This window comes from Manacus vitellinus, unplaced genomic scaffold, assembly GCF_001715985.3.
Source record: "Manacus vitellinus isolate BGI_N305 unplaced genomic scaffold, ASM171598v3 scaffold_1_pilon, whole genome shotgun sequence".
NCBI classification, from domain to species: Eukaryota; Metazoa; Chordata; class Aves; order Passeriformes; family Pipridae; genus Manacus; species Manacus vitellinus.
Window position 1 is genome coordinate 36,538,709 of NW_021939396.1, and position 9,033 is coordinate 36,547,741.

The window sequence follows — 9,033 nt, forward strand, 5'->3', positions numbered from 1 at the left end:
TGTCGGACACTACACATTGTAAACCATCACTGCAAAATGAAATCACATCACTAATTCATGCAATTTTGTTTTAATCTGTACTGCGCTGTAACTGTCATTCTTAAGGGAGCTACTTAATTTAACTGGGTTCTTCTTTGTATGACTACAGGATAAACAGATTTCACATGAAAGCATTTAACCTCTTTCCTCATAACCCTGGATGACCAGGAGTGGGTGTGGACTGAGGCCTGATGGTGGTGCTGTGAAGTCTGTGACCTTTCTACCTCAGACATCTGAGACCACATGTGGCAGCAGCACTAATGAATGTGCCCTTTCCTGATGAACTGATACTTCACAGTCCCTGCTATGGTATATTGCATAATCTGGGACGATGTAAAATGATTGGCAGTGTGGAAGATGAAATAAGCCTCCTTCCTTCCTTCCTCATCTTCCTCTCAGATAGGCTGCTTGAATTGCTTTTGTTTTGGGACGACCCTTGTTCCAAGCGGTTTCTGCAGCAAAAGGAAAGCAAAAAGCTTTTTTCAGCTGCAGATTGTAGATCATGTATCTGGACTCTTCAGACATAAATCAACAGGAGCATTTTTATGCTGTTGCCTAGTCCCCATTACCTGCACATACTAATCAAATTTAAGCCATTTTCAGACACAGTGATTGAACAAGGTCTTGTGTTAGAATTTTTTTTTAATGACAAGTGCCATTGTGCTTTTGCCATGAATATGTGAAGAAACACTCCGAACTGCTTTGGCCCCCAGTTGTCTCTTTGCAAAGTAATCTTCGTGCTACATGTGTGGTGGCAAATATTTCTGTAATACAGCCCCTGACTCCTTTAATTACATCTTATTACCCCATGAAGGATAAAATGCAACTAAAGTTCTTAAATATACCATATTAATGACAGCTATAAATGTAGATATTACCTTAGCAGTGCTGTAATGGAGTCTGGTATGCTGAGTAGAAGTCCACAATTTTCTAAAAATACACACAGGTGGAAAGTCGCCAGGAGAAAATAGGCTTGGTTGACAACTTGTGGCTGACAAATGTTAAAACCAAATTTCCAAGAAATTCTCTGTTGGTTATAAATCAGGCATGAGAGAAACTTTTCTCCCTCGAGACAACTGACAGGTTTTTGCTCTGGACATAGGTGCAGTTTCTTAAAAGACAGAATGTATTTACAGCCTATAAGATACCTACTATTTTTAATATTGACTCTCAACAAGCAAGCAATGGAATTTTTTACTCATATTAGAAAGTGTTGTCATGTCTGTGTGTTTTGTGTGTGTGTCCATGCATGTGAATGTAACCCTTGCACATACTATGCAACCTGTGTGGGGCCATGATAGGTGGTATTCTAGTCGTGTAATTAATTAAGTCTAGCTCACCCCAACCTGCAAGTCCCAGGGTGTGCACCCATCAACCTTTCTAAAACTGGAGCACAAGATTACAACACTGACATGCCTAAGCAAGGGACTGACATTAACCTCGTGTTACATTTAAATCATTCCAGGCAGTCTGTTTTGAATTTCTAAATGTGCTGTACTGTTCTAATGAGTTAATTCATTTGGTATCCATTTCCTCCTGTCAGCTGCTTTTGGAAAATAAATTGTGCATTGTTATCTTGGCTTTGTCTGTCCTATTAATGGTTTAGGAAATGCAGCTGAAGATTATCTGGAGTTTTCTATGGCAGAGGTTGACCTATGGCAATGGGATGATCAATCACATCTTGAAGGAGTCAGAATCTGCAAAATGCTTATTCATTTTGCTTTCTGTCTGCAGTGTAGATTTTTTAAAAAATGTTTTCAACCGTTTGTGTGGTTGGGTAAAAACAAAAGTGTTGGCAAGAATTTTGTAAAAACATAAATTTCAGTGTGTATATGTCATCCCCCCAGTGAAGGTGAATATAGCAATATACTACAAATTCCACATTTGCCAGCAGTATATTAGAAGTCTTCTCTATTCCCTTCTTGTTTGATATTAGTGATTAAACTGACAATACCATGATGATTTCCATGTGCTTTCATAGTGTTGTTAATCTAGGTATGAGTGGGGAAGGATATAATTCATCCACCCCACAGTCTCTGCCAGCAGTGGACTTACAAAAGAACGTTGCCCAGGAGCCTGGGGTTACCTGAATGCTCCTCTCACTTGGCTCCATGGTGCATCCTTCACCTGTCAAGACCTGTCTCCTGCTTCCCAATGCTCTGTTAAAGACTGTATCATCTAATTCACTCTGGTGAGAAGCACTACTGTTAACTGGTCCTGGCTGAGTTTAGAAAACAAAGCTTGCTGGGGTGCCTCTGATTCCTGTTTAAGAGCTGGAAAAAATCCCACAAGAGTGGGAGCAGTAGCCTTCCCTGCTCTTTCCAATCCCTCCACCGTTTCCAAAATCTCACAGTTTTTCTTTACACATCTTCCTCAGTTTCCTAGCAAGCATTTCAAATCTGCTCTCCTAGGATTATTTCGGCCACAAATTTTTAGAGATACCTAGATACCTTTGCTCCCTGGTGTCCTGGCTGTGTTGCCTGTGTCAGCTTTTTGCACTGTGCTGTGTGCTAGCCCCACTGCGGCACACAGTACAGCATTACTTGTGCCCATACTTTCCCTTCTCTCCAACCACAATTAGATCATCTCAAAATATCTGTACTGCTCAGAGGCTCTAGATTTGATGTGAGGGTTCATAGATTAATATAGCACAACTAGTTTACCTTGGGATTTAAACAAGCTACTAATTTAACAGCCCTGAATCTTTCTGGCTGTCCCTGTGCTGAAGTCCTATGCTTCCCATAGGATCTGTGGGAATAAGAAGTGTATAAAAAGAAAAAGAAGCACAAAATTCTTAGCCCTTCAACCCTGTATTTCCCTGTGACTTTCAGACAGTTCTTACTTGCACACTGGAGAGACTCAGGCTTACTTTTTTATGAGAAACAGATTGAATCCATAGGTTTTCATTGATCTTAGTGCAAGTGAAGTTCATGTCCCTGAAGAATCCCCAAAGAGTCTAACACATGGTACCAGGAATAGTCAGGACCTTGTACTTGAGTCTGTTTTCTCCTGCACTTCTGTTCTCCTCAGCAGGTGGTGGAAAGACCTCTTTATTTTCCCTCATTACGCTTTTGATTGTTGCAAACAACTTTGACCATTCTTGCCCTACTTTAACTTAAGCCACCGAAGTGGAGCCCTGAGTCGCCCCTTAATCCTGAACTGAGAGCTGACCAGGAACAGAATCTGCTTACACATTAGTGAGGAAATCCATTCTCTGAGAAGGAATTCTCTGCAGCCACATGTGACATTGCCTGAACACAATCCTCATCAGCACTGCTGTGATGCACAAATCCAAGCTGGGCCAAAAAACTTGCACCCTATGCACATCTGAATTTCCATTTTCCCAGAGTGTTTCACAGTGAACATAAAAAACCCCTCCCTTGGAGCTGCTGGTGACTCTTGGATGGCCCCATGTGCCTTGGGTGGCCTGCATGTGCCTGGCTTTTTGCTGCTGTCTGTGGATAGCTCATATTTTCCTTGGTGTCAGAGAGCTGCAGCTGCACATCTGCAAGACACTCCAGGGAGAAATGGATCACAGTTTGATGTCTGTAAATAGCTTCTCAAATCCAAGATTTTTGAAAGAAAATACTGTCAATGTTTTTTTTTATTTCAATTCTATCATTATTTTTGCAACTTAGTTCAATTTTAACAACAACAAAAAATGTCCTGTTTTCTCTGTAGTATAAATTGGTGCAGTCTCACTGAAGTCTGTGCAATTGCAACAAATATTCCAGAAGAGAATTTGGCCCATGAAGGGAAAAGAAGCCTTGATAATGCTATACTCTCAACATGAACATTCATTTTCCTTATTGCCTCTCCCAAGAGATCATTTTCTCTGGTCAGAACTCCAATTGCAATTTTTGCTATCAAGAATATTGCTTTTAAACAGGAAAATAAAGAGTAAACTATGATAATTTTCAGTAACTATACTACTATAGCCTTAATTTTCAAGTGAAAACATTACCAAACTCAATTTCAGATAACATTTTTTTATGTGCAACCCACTGTTGATATAATAACTTCTATTTTAGGTTGCTAGCAAAGAGAAGAACAATGTGACCCATTTAAAAACTGGCTCACAGAAAAATATTAACAAGCCATTTATCACTACTATTTAATTTTGGTGATAAGCACCTTTTGATAGAAACATTTCTTTGTTACAAAATTAGCAGTAGCATAGAACATATTTGACTATAACACACGCGCTTTGCAATAGTACTGAGAAATGGACTTTCTGTTTGTTGCCAGTTGTTTGGAAAAGAAATAAAAAAAAAAAGAGGAAAATACCTTTGAATTCTTCAGTAGATGGAGCCTGAATTTTGAAATCTCTGGAGTACTGCAAAGGCTGGATACAGGCTCTTTGGGAAGGACAGGTCAGGATGGTGAGAAGGAGCAGTTGTCCTGTATTTTAGAGAGAGAAGTAGGAACGTATGGAGCTCTGCCATGAGCCAGCTGAGAGCTTATGAGTCTGGGCTGGCTGGCAGGTTGATGTGGGAGACATCGGTTTGGTTGTCTTCTACAGACTATCTGATCAGCTAGAAAGAGATCAGATCTCCTTCAGATAGCCAAAATCTCATATTTACCAGCCCAGGTACTCACAGAAATCATTGACAACCCTGATATATGTTGGAGGAGCAAGACAGCAGGACAAAAGCAACCCAGGAGATTTCTGGAATGCACTGAAGGACAATTTCCTGGTACAGGCGATTAAGGAGGTGAAGAGAGGAGATGCTTTGAAGGACCTGGCTTTTACAAACAAGAAGAACTGGTTGGTAATGTGAATGTCAGGAGCAGCCCTAGCCACCATGACCATGGGGTAATGGAGCTCAGGATCCTGAGAGCAGACAGCAAGTTAACGACTCAGGACATCAGGAAAGCAAACAATGGGCCTGTTCAGGGACCTGCTTGGAAGAATCCTATCTTAAGACACCAGAATGGAGAAGGAGTTCAGGAGAGGTGACTGATTTTCAAGCATCACCTCTTCAAGACTCAAGAGTGATCAGTCTCCATCTGCAGGAAGTAAAAGAAAAGTGGAAGGAGGCCTGCATGGATGAACAAGAAGCTCAAAGACAAAAAAGAAATGTTCAAGAGGTGAAAGTAGAGTTAGGTGATATAGGAGGAATATAGAGACATTGCCCAAGTATGCAGGGATCAGGTTAGGAAAGTCAGAGCCCGCTTGGACTTGAATCTGGCAAGGGATGTGAACAGCAAAAAGACAGGTTTCTACAGCAGCAAAAGGAACACTGGGGAAAATGTGGGCCCATTGCTGGAGGGGGAAGGGGATATGGTGACAGAGGACATGGAAAAGGCCATATACTCACTGTTCTTTTCTCATTGGTCTCTACTGGTAAGACCAGCCTTCAGGAATCTCAGATCCCTGAGACACGGGGAAATATCTAGAATAAGGAAGAATTGCCATTAATTCAGAAGGACCAGATTAGGGAACAAGTAGACAGCTGGGCTGAACATAAGTCCATGGGACCTGATAGGGTGCAACCACAAGCGCTGAAGTAGCTAGCCAACGTCACTTTGAAGCCACTCTGGAAATGCCATGGCCATCAAAGGAGATTCCTGAGGACTGGAAGAAAGCAATGTCACTCCTTTTTTCAAGAAGGAACTACAGGCCAGTCAGCTTCACCTCATTCCCTGGGGAAAGGATTGAAAAGTAGTTCTGGATACCACTGGCAAACATGAAATACAAGTGATTAGGAGTAGTTACTATAGGTCTAGGAAGAGAAAATCATTATTGACCAACCTGGGAGCCTTCTGTGGCAAAGTGACTGGTCTGGTGCATGAAGAGAGAACAGTGGATGTTGTAATCTTGAGTACAGCAAGGTGTATGACACTGGCTGCTGTAATATCCTCAATGGCAAATACACACTAGGGTACAACATAGGTAAAAGGAGTGAGCAGTGAGACTGAAAATTGCCTGAACTGCTGGGCCATTCACATTGTGATCAGCCACACGAAGTCCACCTGGATACCACTCACCAGAGGTGTACACAGGAGATGGATACTAGGGCCAAAACAGTTTAAATCCTCTTAAGTTACCTGGACAGTGGGACAGAGCGCACTCTCAGCAGGTTTCCAGATGATACAAAACCGGAAGGAGTGGCTGCTACACCAAATGTTTGCAAATGGAGGAACAGGCTGAGAGGAACCTCTTGAAGTTCAGAAAAGGGAAATGCCAAGTCAAAGGAACAATTCCAGGTACCTGTAAAAGCCGTAAGGTAAACCAGCTGACAAGCTGTCCTTGGAAGAGTGTTGCCAGTAGATCAAGGGAGGTGATCCTACCTCTCTGCTCAGTGCTGTTGAGGCCACACCTGTAGTGCTGTGTCCTGTTCTGGGGTGTCCAGGACAAAAGAGATGCAGAGCTACCAGAAAAAGTCCAGTGCAGGACCAAGAAAATTGTTAAGGAATTGGAGCATCTCTTCTATGAGGAAAGGCTGAGATAGTTGCGGTGATTCAGCCATGAGATAAGAAGGCTCAAGGGGATCACATAAGTGTGAATAAATACCTGATGGAGGTAAATAAAAAGGATAGAGCTAGGATCTTTTCAGTGGTGCCCAATGACAGGACAAGAGACAATAGGAAATTCCACTTAAGAAAAAAAATATTTAATATGTAGGTGGTTAAACACTGGCACAGGTTGCCCAGAGAAGTAGTGGAGTCTCCATCCTTGGAGACATACAAAGCCCAATGGGACATGGCCTTGAGCAATCTGCTTTAGCTGTCCTTGCTTTAAACAGAGAGTTTAGACTAGTTGGTCCCTAAAGATGCCTTCCAACCTCAGCCATTCTGTGAAATCATTGCTTATATAATAAAACAAAAAGTGTTATCTCTGTAGGAAGTCCCATGTCATAGTCATGGATGCAGTCATGTTCTTCTGCTGCTAATAAGTACTGTTAGAAAGAATTAATGTATAAACGTGCAGGGTGTAGGTGCATGTAGAATCCTGACATCCAGGGAGACAGCAGGGACCTTTTGGCACCTGATTCTGGGGTAGATGGGGGATGCTTTGCCACTCCTCACCAGCTGCATTCCTTAGATGCTGGGCTTTCCCACCCACAGGTAAGGATCATAGTGAATGTCATGACCTTGGTCAGTCCAGTATACTGGAGAGAAAGAGCAAGCTGTTGATGGGGAACAGCTGCCTGTACTGGCACTGTGGTACCCGGGGAGCCCTTCTCTCAAGGAGAACCTGCAGCTGATTTTTCCAGCCTACTTTCTAGACCTTTTGTGCTGATCCCACAAAGCACAAAGGGAATAGAGCAGGGCTGGGAGTATGTGTGAAAAAATATCTCTCCCGGCCTTTTAGACGCTGAACAGAAGGAGTATGTAACAGTATGACTTTTGTACCAGTTCCATAGAGATAAAATCACTTTTGAAAGCAGTTTTTTGGTTGTTTAGGAAAACTAATTTTCTTCTCAGTTTTGAATTAGACAGTCATTTTATTTCCTTTTCAACTTCCTATTATTGTTGTGACTATTATCAGGAATGAATTATTCTGAACATCAAGCATAAGAAGAAAGTTATATTTTTTTTTTACCATCTTTTTAATAGTAAGTTTTGGCCTGGATCACTTACTCTGTTTAGGATTAATGCATTCATGAGTCTTATTTTCAGTAGCTATGAAGAAAAGACATTTTAAAGCAAATTGAGGTAGTTGATATCTTCCCTAATGCATTTTTAATGTATGAGACATTGTAAGGACCAGAAAAGCATTCTGTGCTCTGCAATACAATTTGACACCAAAAAAAAATTAAAAAGAGAAAGTAAGATAAAAACAAGCTAACAGAATGTGTGGAAGAGGGAAAGATACAGCCATGCTATTAGTGTCCAGTTGGCTAATTTTATTGGGATTTCTGGCATATGAAAAATGAATATGATAACTGATGGGGGGATGTGGATGTTGTGATATTAATAAGAATGTAATTCCATAAGAAATTGTCTTGTGATTTATAGCTAATAATATTACTGAAATGAGGCTAATGAAGGAAATCAATCCTATATAATACATTTTTGTAAGTCTGATTCTCAAAGCACTTCTGATGGAAAAAGAATAGATTTATCTTTTCCTCCCAGTAATCCCTGCTGACATCAGAAGTCTCACTGAAATCAATTGACAATCAGACTGGGGAATAAATAAACCTCTGTGGATGCACTTCTGCTCTGCCTTGCTTCTGTAGCTCCTCTCTCATGACAATGTCCTTAGAGCCACATTTTCCGTAAGAAAACTGCTACAGTGTATCTGGAGCGCAGCTGCTGTGCCAATAGACTCCACCTGCTATGAAAGTTACCTTTGGTCTTGCTGACTTGGGTACTAACCACAAAAGATTTGCTGTACTGTACCAGTCTTTCCAGACCTTTGGGTATTTATGCAATAAGCTGATCCACACTGTACCCCTTACTGCTTGGTTTTACTGATATTTGTGCTGGAGAAAACTAAAAGAAGGCAAGCTTCATTGTACTTACACATTCTGTAGAAACACTTCAGGCTGCAGTGCATGTTTTCCCATCCCAGCCTACCTTCATCTAAGTAAGTGAAATCATCTTCAGTGAGATTTTACAGATCCCTGAAAATGTACAGTTATGCTCTTCTTTGTGTTCCTTGTCTACTTCATTACCCTTGGAAAGAACAATGTGACTTATAATATGTATCTTATAGCATTTGGAAGAACACCTGTTTCTTCAGAGAACTTTCATGGGATATATTTAAAACCACAGATGTTTTAGAAATACTGGCAGTAGTTTGTTTTGCTTCAAGTACAGACTCATAGTTCTCCTTATGAGTGAATGTCTACAATGAAATTACTGATTTTGTGAATAATTTTGTGGATAATGAAGTGTGACTGCTATTCTTGGTAGACTATGAAGAGAAGCTTCCCCACATATTTATCTCCTCAAGCCCAACACCTTCCTCTTCAGGATTCTGGAAATGGGCATACTAGCAGAGGTTTCTGTCTCTGTCACCATGCTTATTTAAGCCAATGG